General features: G+C 45.8%; 3 protein-coding genes and 3 pseudogenes across 3 annotated transcripts in view; 2 read left to right on the top strand and 4 right to left on the bottom strand.

Moving 5' to 3' along the window:
* The window catches only part of LOC114507421 (GTPase IMAP family member 8), a 772,814-nt gene that overhangs the window by 228,428 nt on the left and 529,511 nt on the right, over window positions 1-14,875 (bottom strand).
* The window catches only part of LOC114507465 (GTPase IMAP family member 4-like), a 658,105-nt gene that overhangs the window by 290,725 nt on the left and 352,505 nt on the right, over window positions 1-14,875 (bottom strand). The gene's annotated exons all lie outside the window — the stretch shown is intronic.
* LOC114507429 overlaps window positions 1-14,875 on the top strand; it is a 359,625-nt pseudogene that overhangs the window by 14,533 nt on the left and 330,217 nt on the right.
* LOC114508181 (GTPase IMAP family member 7-like) overlaps window positions 1-14,875 on the bottom strand; it is a 251,484-nt gene that overhangs the window by 85,138 nt on the left and 151,471 nt on the right. The window lies entirely within an intron of this gene.
* LOC114507444 overlaps window positions 1-14,875 on the top strand; it is a 113,430-nt pseudogene that overhangs the window by 22,151 nt on the left and 76,404 nt on the right.
* LOC114507450 lies at window positions 709-2,257 on the bottom strand (annotated as a pseudogene).

Genomic DNA, 14,875 nt, shown 5'->3' with positions numbered 1-14,875 from the left:
TTATCCCCTCTCACAAAAGCAAAGCACTTGGTTTCTTTCAGGATGTAAAACCATTTCTTACTGTTATGTTTACTTTTCAAGAAAAGGACCAGACTGTCCTCTCTCACTTTTGACCAGTGGTCACCAGAACTGACCTGCACTTTGCTTACTCTGTTCATTTTCCAGGCAGACCACCAAAGTTCCCTCTGGAGTTTGTGCTCCAGAACCTGCTGCTAGAACATTGAAATGTGCTCCAGGTACTCCTAGAAATTACTTGGGTAGGAGTCCCCAAGTGAGAAGGGATGGATTTACACTGCTGTTATCCACATATTAAAGGGATCTTATTTGTAACCAGGAAATCCACAAAAATCTCAGAAACCATCTTGAAATGTTACCAAAAAGTGAAATTCTTCCCTGTGCTGTTAGAAAAAGTATCAGTGGTTTTTCCTAAGGTAAAAGATTTCCAGTTTTGCACAAAGAAGAAAGAAGAGAAAAGGTTTATTATAGTAACACTAAAGAAACAATTCAGGGGGTGGGGAGCAATGTGTGGACCACCCTCCCAGCAGAGAATCATCAAGGTGCGGGGTGATGGCGGTGTGGTGGCATCATTTGGTTTCCTGAGGAAAAGAGAAAACTAGTCATTCAGCAATGTGCTCACGTTGAGGCTGGTCAAAGCACTTCCGTGGGAACATCTGAATATTCTGAACATTCTTGAATCCATGTCCTTTGCCCTTTCTGCCATTTTGCTTTGCTGAGTTCTGGGTGGTCTGTTTTTCAAACAGGTCTTTGTCCTTCAGGGGGACAATGAAAAGGAACAATTTCAGTCCTTCTGTTAGGGTGTAATTCAACAAATTTATGTTCATGAAGAAAGAATTCTATAAGCATTTCTATCTATAGATTACCTAACCACATGAGTAAAATAATCACAGAGGACTTAAAGGCAAAAATGAAAGGTGGAAGCCACAGGTAGAGATTCTCTGCCCATCTAGAAAGAATCTGGAGGAGAAATGGTTACTAAGGATAAGTAGAGCAGGCCCAGACTCACCAACTTTTGTTCTCCTGCCTTCCTTTTCTGTGTGTCTGAGAAAGGGTTCAGAAGGTAGGGAGCATCCATACTTTCCCTGGGACTTTTACAAATTGAGAATGTGTCCCTGGTTAACTCAATCAACTGTCAGCAGTGAACTTTCCAACCCTCCCTAGTCCTGAGAGCCTGAGGGACAGAAACAGAGGGCTCTGACTTTGGGGAATGAGTAATATAGGGAGGGGGCAGCCAAATATCACAGGAAATACACATAGATTTTCATTGAGCTTAACTATTCTTGAACAATGATAACAAAGGTACAGCAAGCTTCAATATTTCCATGATGCTGTGAAGTATATCACTCTTACTCTCAATTTCATGCCTGACATTTTCCTGCCTTGAAACATAGTGCTTTTCCCTTTCTGTCACCTCCCTCTCCATTTCTTTCTTTCTCCTTTTCTGCTCCAGGCTATCCTCCAGGTTTCTGATTTTCTCCTCACACTCCTCTCTTATCTGCTTCTTCTCCCTCTCCAGCTCAGCTCTGCACTGCTCTTCTATCACTCGGATCTGTTTCTGAATCTCCTCCTTGGCCCTTTGGTACATCTCGTTAGTGTAGAATCCCCCTCATTCTCCATCCCCATGAGCTGGACCAGGCCCAGCAGCTGTGCCCTCTGGGCCTCCTGCTCAGCCCCCATCACCTTATTATTGAACAAACAGCGATGATCCTTGAAGTCCTCCCTTGGATCCTGAATGAATTCTGGGGCTTCCTTTATGTAATCACAGAACTCCACATCATCCAAGTCATCCTTCCGGGTGAATAAGAGAATCATGTATCTCCCAGCTATGGGTCCGAATATCCTCAGCTCTGTCTCCATGGCCTCTTCCTCTTCCTTTGTGTACTGGCCCAGCGGGACCACCAGGAGCTGCTCATGAGGCCCCAGGGATGTCAGGAGGATGCAACAAGCAATCTCCTGTTGTGTGTCAGCATCCAGCTCCTTGGTGTCAAAAAGGCCAGGTGTGTCCATGACCACAATTTCCCTCCCAGTCCAGGTGTTACTCCCTTTCTCACAGACCTTGGTGACAGATTTTGCTGTGATGCTGGAATGACACTTTCTTCCCAAGGATGCTGTTGCCTGTAGCACTTTTCCCAGCTAAGGTCTTACCCACTAAGATGAGTCTCAGTTGTGACTCTCTGGGGTCTTGGTTTCCAAGCCCTGGGACATCAGGAAACAAAAACCACAATGTGAGGATTGACATCCAGCATTTCCCCTGCAGGACGCAAACCCAGCAGTGCCCATCTCTATTGTCTGCTTGTGTCCTGTCCCATGAGTGACTTCTGTACTCACAGGAGCTTTGAGGAAGCCCTGGGCCATATATTCCTGCTTCAGGACTTAGGGAATCCGGGCATATCTCCAGAGTCTCTTGGGCTGCTTACTCTAACCTATAGCAGCTTAGGGCCCATGGAGGAGGGTGCCCAAGGGTCTAAGTGAGAACTCAGAGCCAGTGTAAAAGTAGCTGTCCCTCCTAAGCCAAGGCAGCAGGTGACACAAAAGCTGACTGTGGGACATCACAGCAAATGATCCTCTCACCCCCACATCACATTCACAAGGGAAGTTTTCTAATCCCAATGAAGAAGCCAGGGAAGGGGGTGATTCACGCCCTCCTACCTTGCAGGGGTGAGCAGGGCACCTGGGCAGAAAGAAGGAGTGTCCCTTTATATGTCAAGTTTGAAGCCCTCTCGTAGGGACTGTAACCCACAGAAACACCAAACTCCTTACTTAAATTTACGACTTCATCTGGAAATCTAATGCTGTTTTCCTATATTAAATTAACATGTTGAAGACTTAGAACCAGAAAGTATAGACAGTTTTCTGGAGTCACTGTAAAATCCCTTGACACTTAAATAACAACAACAACAATTCATACACATTAGCATCAGTAGAACTACATTTTCTTAGTCTCGCTTGCTTAGGTGCACCTACCTCCTAGGAATCTTGGAGGTTCAATAACAGAGCAGCATAGCCTACCAACCGAACGATGTCTTCAACATAACTCCATCAAGTTACACACCAGATCATCTGTCTAGCACTTTCCCTACTTCTGTTTAGTAGATCTCTGCTTCTCTCTTTAACGGATCTCACAGTAGATGCTTCAGGATTTGGTGTGCACAGCCTGGGACCAGGCAAGACACCTGATGAGCACACCTGAGGGCCTGTTTTCCAGAGAAAGAACACCCTTCAGCACTGTCCTTCAGTGAGACTGAGGGCCGCAGAGGCACCCTGTACCACAGCCACTGTCTCTGCTCAGAGTCCATGCCCACAGGGTCACACCAATGACATTAGAGACATGAGCGATGACTGCATTTCCCTTTCGGAGACATCATCACCATCACCCAGGCCCTCAGACCAAAAGTCTAGGAATCTCCCTTGATTTCTCTCTTCCTTTTGCTTTCCAGATCCAACACACCAGCACGTTCTATTGCCTCCATCCACAATCTGACCGCTTCTCTCCATCATACCAGCCCAACCTATACCACCATCCATGCCTCAGCTGTCCCCTCACTGGCCTTTTTATTTCCAGTATGCCCCCTTCTGTCTATTCTGAGTAGGAATGTTTTTTTTTTTTAAATATCCATCAAACAGAATAGAGATTTGGCATTTTGGCAGAAGCCCCATCTCTGGCTTCCACAAGATCAGTAGTGATTCCCCATCTGCCACACACTCTGTGGTGAAGCTGTTGCTAATCCAGGGAGTAGCCAAACCACCCCTGAGGGTGAGTTTCCCACCTTTGATAACCAGCATCCTGGGATGAGAGAAGTAAGTTTCCAGAAGCTGAAAACACAGGACACAGAATGGCTCCCAACAAGGGGAATGTGGGTAGGAGGTGAGAGCACTGTGCCATTAGCATCACAGTGGAAGACTCCACCTAGGGACACCCTGAGGGCATCAATTATCACTACACAGGGAGCAGGAAAATCCTGGGAGGTGAAACAAAAGGCCAGCTTCACCCTAGAGCAGTTTGCCAATGCTGAGGTCACACCACGATCTATGTGACAGAGTGCTGCTGTGGCCAAGGACTGTTCCCATCTGGGACATGTGCCTCTTTGGGATGTGTATCTCTAGTTCCATCCATGAATGCTGAGTCCATTTCCTACCCCTTGAATCTAGGTAAGCCGCATGCATGACTTGTTCTGGACAAGAGGGTAGCAGAAGGGTAATGCCAGCCCAGTCTCTACAAATGGGGACATGTGTGGCTGGCTGTCTCCTTGTGCCCTGAAGAGCCTGCAGCTGCCTTGGGAAGAGGTTGGATTCACCTGCTGGGTGATGAGGGACACAGGCCCACTTATGCCTGTCACCCTGGCCTGCCTGTGAGCTTGCTGACTAGCAGACACATCCATGGGGTTACCCAATTCCAAATTATCCAGTTTCTGGATCTTGAGATCATCATGCTAGATGGAATAAGTCATATGAAAAAAGGACAAGAACCATAGGATTTCATTCATATGTGGGATATAAAATAGAAATCCTCAAGTAAAAAACCAAAACAAGCTCATGGACACAGACAACAACATGGTGTTTACCAGAGGGAAGGGAGGAGAGGGAAATGGAACAGGGTGAACAAGGTCAATCCTGTGGTCATGGAAGAAGACAAGGCTTTGGGTGGTGATTACATGATGCAGTACAGGGATGATGGGTCATAGGATTGACACCTCAACCTTATATAGTGTTATCAACCACTCTCACCCCAACACATTTAATCTAAACAAAAAAAATGATCATCCAGTTATGCACTGAACTACCACTTAACATCAGGCGTATGAGCAGATCAGGCTGAGAGGGGCCCAGCTGACCCACACCCAAGTACTGCCAACCCTCCAGTGGAGTGTCCAGTCTTGTCTTCCCTTTTGACCTGGGACAAGGGCATTACCTGACACAGAGTTCTTTACAACACATATTGTTAAGGAAATACATTGCTGAAAGCGCCCTCTGCTTGTTGATTCCCTCTGACCTTGATGTTCTGCCAACATCTGAGAAAAAGGTGACCTTCTCCTTATTCACCAATCTCACTGTCACAGGAGCATGGTATTTCATTGTAAATATTTCGTCTCCTCACTGCCTATGCACGTTTGGCAGTGGGGAGAGCCATTTGAAGAACTGGGAGTGGAGCATACTTTGCCTGGGACAGGCTGAAAATGTCAGTTGGAAAGGGCAGGGTCCTCTGCTAAGAGTCGTCAAACATACACTTGAAATACTGTCAGGAAGGCAGACATACCTTTTAAAGAAATACCTGTGTCTTCATGCCTTAAAGCTACAGAGTAGAAAATCCCTTCTTGTAAACTAAGAAAAACTCCAGAATTTTTCCAATCATCTTTGGCCACAATGCATGGGTGTCACAGCCCTACTTCTGACCCTTCCCAGCCCTCCCCACCCACCAGCTGCCCTCACAGCCAATTCTGCCTGCTCACCCACCTCTACGCAGAAAGATTAAGTTTATTGATAGGACCTGTTAAGTGGTGAAAGGAATCGTTTATTTGTACAAAAGCCCTGTGAGCAACAAACCTGGACGAGGAGCAAATTTGCAGGGTTGAAAGGTTACAAGAGATCACATCCCATTATCAGTCAGCAGAGAAAGGAAAGAGAAAGCAAAGAGAAACCTATGCTGAGAGCCAGTTTGCAGGAAGGTTTACCATGGACCCCGGGCGAGGGGATCCAATGTTCCACAACCCACCTTTCTCTGCGACTCCCCCCAAGACAAAGAGGATCAATCACCTATGTTCCTCTACTGGGAAAACCTGGGTCCTGCTCTGGTCTCTGACTTTGAGGCAGTGCTAAGTGAAGACATTGAGGACCAAGAGGAGAAGAGAACCTGTGAGGGGAGGAGCTGTCCCCACTGGCTGAGTTAAGAGGCCTCTGCCCAGAAAGACTGTTTTATTAGGTTTCTGGCCAGGTCTTCAGTGTGGGGCATGGGAGAGGCAACCACTCATTGATGCCTCTCTCCCTTTCTTTCTCCCTCCCTTTCCCTCTAAGCATGAATGACAGTAATCTTTTTTAAAAAGTAAAAAGAACAATTGAAGGAGGGCCCTGGAGGATGTGGATCAGTTAGTTGGAAAGTTGCACCATACTCCAAAAGTTTGCAGGGTCAGTTCCAGCTCAGGATACCTTCCTAAAATGAAACCTTGGGTGAGTGTTGGGTGAGTGAAAGGCAGATAAAGACTTTCCCAGACAAGAAAAAGCTAAACCGCTCATCACTCCTCAGTTTTGTTCATCTGTCCCATGGACTTGACCTCAAAAACATACAGAAGTGTCTCTACTCCCACCCTCAGGCTCACCCAGGACACTGGGACTGCTTTCCCTGTCTCAGCCCCTCGCTGATCCTCTTCTCCTCAGTCCCTCTTCCCCTCTAGTAACAGACAGTCTGTTACAACTAAAGTTTCATGGTTTTCTCCAAAGCCTCTCTCCCCAACACCGTCACCACCCAAGGTACAGCTGTGCTGCAGTCCCCTGGCTATTGGCTCTCCCAGCGCTCCCGGGGGTTCCCATGGAGCAGAGATATCTGTCGGGAGTTTTGCATCTGCTCTCTCTATTCTGCCCTGTTCAGTTGTGAGCTTATGTCAATGGATTCTTCAGGGTAGTGTCCATGTCCCTTATGAACAAGCACAGTAGTAGACAGAGAGTTCTTCAGAACACACATTATTAAAAAAAATAAATTGCTCAAATCTCCTTCTACTTGTTGATTCTCTCTGACCTTGATGTTCAGGCTACATCTGAGAAAAAGTTTACCCTTTTCTTATTCATCAAACTCACTGTCACACGAGCATGGCGTTTCATTGTAAATATTCCCTCTCCTCACTGCCCTCACACATTTGGCAGTGGGCACAAACAATTGAAGAACTGGGAGTGGAGGGGACTTTGCCTGGGACAGACTGAAAATGCCACTCGGGAAGGGCAGGCTCCTCTGATAGGATTCATCAAAAACACACTTGAAACACTGTCAGAAAGACAGATGCTCCTTTTGAAAAAAGACTTATATCTTCATGCCTTAAGACTAGAGAGTAGAAAATTCCTTTTTGTAAATTGACGAGAGAAATACAGAATTTTGCAAATCAGCTTTGGTCACAATGCATGGGTTTTCGCAGCCCCACTTCTAACCCTTCCAGCACTCCCCACCCACCAGCTGCCCTCAGAGCCAATTCTGTCCACTCACCCAGCTCTGCCCCAGAGAGCTTGTTTCTTTATAGTGTCTGTTAAGTGGTGCCCTGTGAGCAGCACACTTGGATGAGGTGGGGGTTTGCAGGGCTCAGAGTTGACAGCAGGTCACAGCCCAGTCAGTCAGCACAGTCAGCAGAGACAGGACACAGGAAGCAAGGAGAAACCTACACTGAGAGCAAGTTTGCTGGGAGGTTTCACAGGGATTCTGGGAGAGGGGACTCTGATGCTCCACACCCCACATTTCCCTTCTGCTGCCCCCAACAAAGACATGTTCACTCATGTTTCTCTACTTGTAAAATATGTCTCCTGCTCTGGTCTCTGACATTGAAGGCTGAGCTTTGTGAGGACATTGTGGATTAAGAGGAGAGGGGAAATAAGGGAGGGTGCTGTCCAAACTGGCTCAGGTCAGAGGCCTCTACTGAAAAAGACTCTTATTAAAATTGGAGGAGAGCCCTGACTGGTACTGCTCAGTTAGTTGGAGCCATTTCCAGGACACCAAAAGTTTGCCGATTCAGTCCCTGCTCAGGGAAGTAACCAATCGGTGTTTCTCTCTCATGGATGTTTCTCTCTGTCTCACCTTCTCTCTGTAAAAAAATGAATAAAGACATGAACTTGGGTGAGGATTTCAGTTAGTTAAGTACTTAATTTTAAATCATTGAAGGAGAGATAAAGATCTTCCCATACAAGAAAAAGCTAAAGTAGTTCATCACCACCAAACCAGTGATGAGAAATCTTAAAGGCACTTATTTAATAAGGAACATTAAAAAGAAGGAACAGTTATAAATATTAAAATGTCAATAAACACATACTTGTCATAATCAGCATAAATGTGAATGGATGGAATGCCCCAATCTAAAAATATGGGCAGCTGAATGTACCAGAAAACCCAACCCATACACACTCTGTCCACAAGAGACCCATCTCAGGATGGAAGGCACACAGAGACAGAAAGTAGAGGGATGAAAGAAGATATTTCATGCTAATGAAAAAAGCAAAAGAACCATCAACAAAATGCAAAGGCATCCATCTGAATTTGAGAACATACTACTCACTTACAAAAAAACAAGCAATTCCATTTGAATGAATTTGCCAAAGTTTTCAATAGATATTTAAAAAAAAAAGACATGGGGACAACTAAGAGGTACATGAAAAGATGTTCAGCTTCACTACCCATCAGGGAAATGGAAATCAACACCACAGAGAGAAGTCACTTCACACCTGTTAGAATGGCTGTTATCAAAAAGACAGAAATAACAAACATTGGTGAGGATGTGGAGAAAAGGGAACCCTCATGCACTGTTAGTGGGAAGGTGAACTGGTGAGCTGCTGTGGAAAAGAGTATGGAGGGGCCTCAAACATTACAAACAGCTGCCCTGGCCGGCGCGGCTGGTTTGGATGGAGCGACATCCTGCAGAGGAAGGACTGTGGGTTCCACCCGTACTCGGGGCACCTGTGGTAGGCGGGAGACCAATGCTTCTCTCTTTTATTCATGTTTCTCTCTCTCCCTTGTTCTAACAGCAATGAAAACAAACGTCTACAGGTGAGGATCAAAAAAAATTTTAAAGATAGAACTGCCATATGATCTAATATTCCCACTGCTGGATATGTAGCTACAGAAAACAAAAATCCCTGCAGCATGACGTACAATAGCCAAGAAACGGAAGGAAGCAAAGCATCCATATATGGACAAACAGGTAAGGAGACGGTGATGTATGCGGAACAGGGTTCAGTCATAAAACACCCCAAATCTTGCCATTTGCAACAACATACATGGAACTCAAGGGCATTTGCTAAGTGACACTAAATAAGACAAAGAAACACAAATATCGTATGATCTCCTTTGTGGGATCAGAAATAAATGAACAAACGAAAAACCAAGCTCAGAGACCCAGAGAGTGGGCTGGTGGTTCCCAGAGGAGAGGGGCCAGAGGCATGGTTGCGGGGGATCGAAGGTAAAAGTAAAAATGAATTACAAATAAAACAAACTGAGTGCACATTGTCACATGATAACACGCATGCAAGGTAATGGGAAGTACTAGAACTTGTTAGAAATATGTTTACAAAATTGGTTATTAAACCTGCTAAAGAAGCAATGAATTTTATTTTACGTAAACTGGAATGTAATAAAGCTGGGAATGGCAGGTATTTAGGGACCACTGGGTGTGACCCAGAGACTCAGTGGTGGGAGACCAATGGTAAAACAGGCCTCAGGTGGTCACACAGGCTCGTGTCAGTGCCTTTTTACATGTGAGTTTGTACCTGTTCCTGTCTAGAGACGGAGTCCATGTATGCACAACTATTCATAATTCTCACCCAAGGGCATTTCATTGATTTTAGAGACAGAGGAAGGGCTGTGGTGGAGAGAGAGAAAGAAAGAATTCAATGTGAGAGAGAGACTCCCACTGGTCACCTCCCACACGCTGCGGAACCAGAAATGAACCCGCCACCCTCTGGGGCACGAGATGGCCCTACAACCAACTGAGCTACCCAAAGCGGGTTGTTTTCTTTTGTCTCAGTGTATTGATTGAGGGGGAGAGAGGGACAGAGGCAGAGAAAAAGACAGAGAAACATCGATTGGGTGTTCCATTTACTCATAAATCTCCTATGTTACCTGACCAGAGGTAGAAACTGCAACTCAGCACACAGGAAACATGCTCCAGCCAGCTGAGCTCCTGGGGCTATTTCTGCACCTCTCCAAGCTTAAAGCCTCAAACGCTTTGTAATTGTGGTCTCAACAAGTTTCAATCTTGTAAACACTTCCTTTTTTCCCCACAATTTGACATCTTTTCCAACACGAGTCTTACCTTCTCATGCACATAAACAGGACTGCACCACTGTGGTGGAAATTACATGGTGAAGAGACCACAAACCTGTCTTCACACCCATCACACGCCAGTCCCAGGAAGCCTGGGGTCGACCACCACTCTCAGCCCATATCTCAGGGTCTTCTCCCAGACTTAGGAGTCTGAGCCTCAAGGATGGGAGGTCTCAACCCATCTCTGGAAAGCAGGCAGAAAGGAGGATGAACTGGGGTGACCGTTCAGTCACCCCATCCCAGAAAGGCTGAGGCTGAGGTGGCCACAGGGGCTGGCCTGAGAGCCCCAGGTGAAGTCAGGGACAGCCTACAGGACATCCCCCACTCCTGACAGTCATGAAGCTGCTGTAAGGGTTTGTTCTTAAACGGGAAAAAACACCCAGGGAAAGCAGACATCTGAAACAGACCCGGAAGGGACACAGATAACAGAACAATTACCCCTATCAGAGCCAATAACTCAGAAAACCTATGGGAAGAAACCTAACCAAACAAATAAAATATAAACTTTCCCATAAGGTATCAAGGTTATTAACCATTCCTCTGAAGTCAACTAAAAACATTGGAAAATATTAACTATATTCTCTCAACAGTGTGCAAGAACTGTCAAGAAGATGAGCTTGCTTGGGTGCCGAACCCAGTGAGGGGAAAACCCAGACCTGTAAGCAAAGGACAGCAGACCGCTGCCACTCTGAGATTCACCAACTGGGAGAACTTCGACTGTGCATCTCCAACCCCACTGACATGGGAGCCAAAGGCAAGGGCAGATTCCACAGGGTCTCACAGGGAACTCTGACCTTAACCCCCAAAGGGCTAACCCCTCAAAAATGTCAGTGAGCTCTACCTGGTGAGTGCAGGGAGGGTTGAGAAAGAAAAGGCCAGGGTGCACTGCAAACAGGCAGAAGATGCTTGTGGAGAGAAAACAGAAGGGAAGATGACAGTGGAAATCTTTAAGGCTGCGATGGTGGAGCTGAGGAAACACACCAACCTAAAATTCAGACCATCCAGTAAGTCCCAAAGACGATCATGAAGAAGGAATTCACACTTTGACACAGAAGACAAAGCTGTAGGACCTCAAAGCAAAGAGAATTCCTCAAAGGAGCCAGAAGCACAGACCCATGACCTTCCAGGAGGAGATGCTGGAACTGCACTGACCCCTGCCCGGTAACAGAGCAGCCGGAAATAGTGCCAGCACACCTGCAATGAGCTCAGAGAAGATGACAGCTGACTCAGAACTGCACACTCAGGGGACAGCTGTCAGGAGTCAGGGCAGCACACGTGCATTTCAGACAAGGAAGGGGAGAGCTCCTGCCCCCAGCATGACCTCCCTGGAGGGATTTCTACAGAGTGTGCTGGACACCAGTGGAAAGCAATCCCACCAGCGACTCAGAGGGGAAAGCAGAGACTAAGTTAAACTGTCAGGAACAGTGCAAAATAATAGGAACAGCCTCTAGATTCTAAAAGGAAAGAAACTGAACAAAATACAGTATTTAGACTGGGATGGAGGGTAGGAATGGAATTAAAATGTCCAAGATATTTGTTGTATGAGATGAAGATAAAAAGATAGATTACCTTTAGTCCATGATAAGTAAGAATATGTATTATAATCATTAGATGGATATTGAAAAATTTAGGAAAAGTTTATGTAATTTCCAAACTAGTAAATGGTAGAATGTGAAAAAAATATCCACATAGTTCAAATTCATCAGCAACAACAAAAAATTTAAAGGATGAATTTTGGAATAGGTTGGACACGTTGAAGGCAAAAAGTAAAAATTTTATATGCATTCACATACATCAGAAAATATAATTATAATAAATGGACCAAAGATTTCAGTTAAAAAAATAAACTTTTTTTCTAGTGGATTGCAAAAGGAATTTGCATCTAAAGCATGAACCAGAGAAAGGGAGTTGAAAATAGAATTTTAGGCAAATAAAGCAATCAAATCAGAGCCAGCCCTGGCTGGTGTAGCTCAGTGGATTGAGTGCAGGCTGTGAACCAAAGGGTTGCTGGTTCAATTCCCAGTCAGGGCACATGCGTGGGTTGTGGACCAGGTCCCCAGTGGGGGGCATGCAAGAGGCAGCCAGACATGGTAGTGTTTCTCTCCCTCTTTTTCTCCCTCCCTTCCCTTCTCTCCAAAAATAAATAAGTAAAATCTTTAAAAATAATTAAATTCAGAACCAGTAAGACCAAGTTACCAAATGAAATTAGACTTTCCATTCAATTTTTATCGAAAGCACGTTATTTGCCAGGCAGTGTCCTAGGTACTTGGATACATCAAATAATCGCAGGTAACAATTCTTGGTTTGGATCCTCCAGTGTTCCTCAAAGGGACAGAAAATAAACAAAAAGCAACAAATGTGTGAAGTATAAAACTTATGACACATTCATCTGTGTTAGAAGAACAACAGCGAGTATAGTAAGATGGGTGAGGAGTGCAGGCGGCAGGTGGGACCTCAGCAGTGTGGTGGGGGCACAGCCACAGAGCCCTGCGCACCAGCTCAGACACGGCTTTGCATTTCCACTTGCCGCACTCGGGGTCCTCACTTTGTAAGGGGAGTGATTCAGTCACAGAGAAAATGGGCAAACCTGCACTTAGGGTGACAGGTGTAACACACGTTTCTCAGTCCTCACCAGAGCAGGCAAGTGAAGATGCAAAAAGAACACAGAAGATTGAAGCAACCATTTTCATGGCCTTGACCTCATGCACATGTGTAGACACTTCCTCAGATTCAGTCCCTTGTTTTCAAACACGTAGGGAACGCTGACCAATGTTGTTCTCCAGAAATGCTTTCAAATGATATTGGACTGAAATAACATAGAGCATATTTCTAGTCCACGATGCAATGAAAAGGTAAATAAGTAAAATACCATGTGTTCGTCAGTCGGTGGACGTAGTTTTATTTATGTATTTATTTGTTTATTTATTTGTTTGTTTATTTACTCACTTACTTATTGCTTATGCCATCACAGTTGTCCCAATTTTGCCCTCCACCCAGCCCCCAAACTCCCTCAGGCAATGCCTTGATCAAATAACCCATGGATCAAATCAGATGAAGTAATCAAAACTGATAAATATTTAAAGCAAGAGCATGTGAAAGCTGTATTTTAAAGCTTATGAGATGTAGCTAACAGTACTTACACATCAAATTTCACCTGTTATGTGTTTTTTAGGAACAAGTAAATTTGCAGTATACAAAATCAGTGTACAAAAATTCAGTGTTCCACAAACCAACAATGAAATTCCAGAAAAAAAAATTAAAAACACCAATTCCTTTTGCTCTTGCAGAAACAGTATAGAAGACCTAGGAATAAACATCAAAAGCATGTGAGGGGCTTGTACACTGAAAACTACAAGTTATCACTACTAAGTGAAATTGAAGAGGACACAAAGAAATGAAAGAATTTAAGAAGAATTTTGGAACATAAAGATACTTCTAACAGGAAGAAAGGACCTGAGAATGGTTGCTTTAGGCACCCCATCTTTCATCTTTGTCTACAATGGTGATGAGACTGCTCCTTTATCAGCACACATTGGCAATTCACCTCCTGGGAGTCAGTCTGACACCAGCCCTCATATGGAGCCTGGAGAGACAGCAGCAGATCACTGCCCATGGGGAGGCGGCAGTTTACTGAGCCTGGGAACTTACATACAAGGCTGGTCATGGGTGGTCCCCAAACAAGTATTTGGTGCACCGGCCTGCCAGGTCTGAAGAGTGTATACAGACCCCTCAGCTGCTGTGACAACATGTCAGTCTCTCCAGGCCAGGTCCCTGAGGCAGCTCCTGGGAAGGGACCCAGTGAGCTGAACACACATTCCAAGGATGGGTTGGCATGGGTGGGGAAGCCTGGGTCCAGCTTTTAGGCCAAGTAGAGGTCACGTCCTCCCTATGACGTCCCCAGAGTAACAGACACACTGAGGTTCACAGCTCCCAGTGTGGAGTGTCAGAGCCACAGGAACACGAGAATGGAAGAAAAAGTTTGCTATAAGAGGTAGGCACAGGGTATTCAAGTGACAAGAGACACTGTTAGTAAGAGCAAGAAATTGACACCCTAACCCTAAGAGGGTGAAGGAGAGCTGGAATCCAGAATGGGGGTTCGGTACAGGAGGTGTGACATTCAGCTTCAGGTTGCAGCAGGTCAGAGATGACCTTGCAGGGAGACAGACAAGAGGGCAAATACCCCGGCCTCACTTTTCTACCCTAAAGAGGCCTCCTGCTCGGCCTTGCCATTGGCAGGAGCCCAGCAAGACTCAGAGACCCAGGGACCCGCTGATGTGGACAGACAGGACAGGGGCCTCAGGTCGGGGCCCCTCTCACTCAGCGCTGTTCTCGCCACAGGTTCACAGCAGCGCGGTGTCTGCAGTCCAGCTGTAAGCAGGACGCGCTTGGCAGGAGCCCCCCAGGTAAGTGCAGCCACTGCAAAGAGGAAGCCGATGTGGCACTGACCAGTGAGCGCACATGAGCACTGGCTCCACCTCCATCTCAGAGAGAGAACTTTGGATATGAATCCCTGCATGTTCTTCACCGGCTGCAAGTAAATAAATCTACTTTGTGATAACCACATCTCACCCTTGAGCAGAGCACCCCAAGGGGTGAACCCCTTGAGTTCAGAAATGATGTGACCCACATAGGTCAGCCTCCTGGGGCACAGAGCTAGGGTGAGGGGGGCAAAGTGTGGATTTGTAGGGGCAAAGGAAAACTATATGCCCCAGAAGATATATTTAAGTTATAATCAGGGACATTCTACATTAGGATGGTACCTGAACAAGAAAAGAGAGAAAAGCAATAAGGATTTAGCACCTCCTGGACCTCTGTGCACCACAGACCATCTTGCTGGAGAAACCTGCTGCT

Source organism: Phyllostomus discolor, chromosome 10 (genome assembly GCF_004126475.2).
Source record: "Phyllostomus discolor isolate MPI-MPIP mPhyDis1 chromosome 10, mPhyDis1.pri.v3, whole genome shotgun sequence".
In the NCBI taxonomy this organism is placed as follows: Eukaryota; Metazoa; Chordata; class Mammalia; order Chiroptera; family Phyllostomidae; genus Phyllostomus; species Phyllostomus discolor.
Note: the sequence above shows the minus strand (reverse complement) of the source record. Positions and strands in the feature narration are given on the sequence as shown.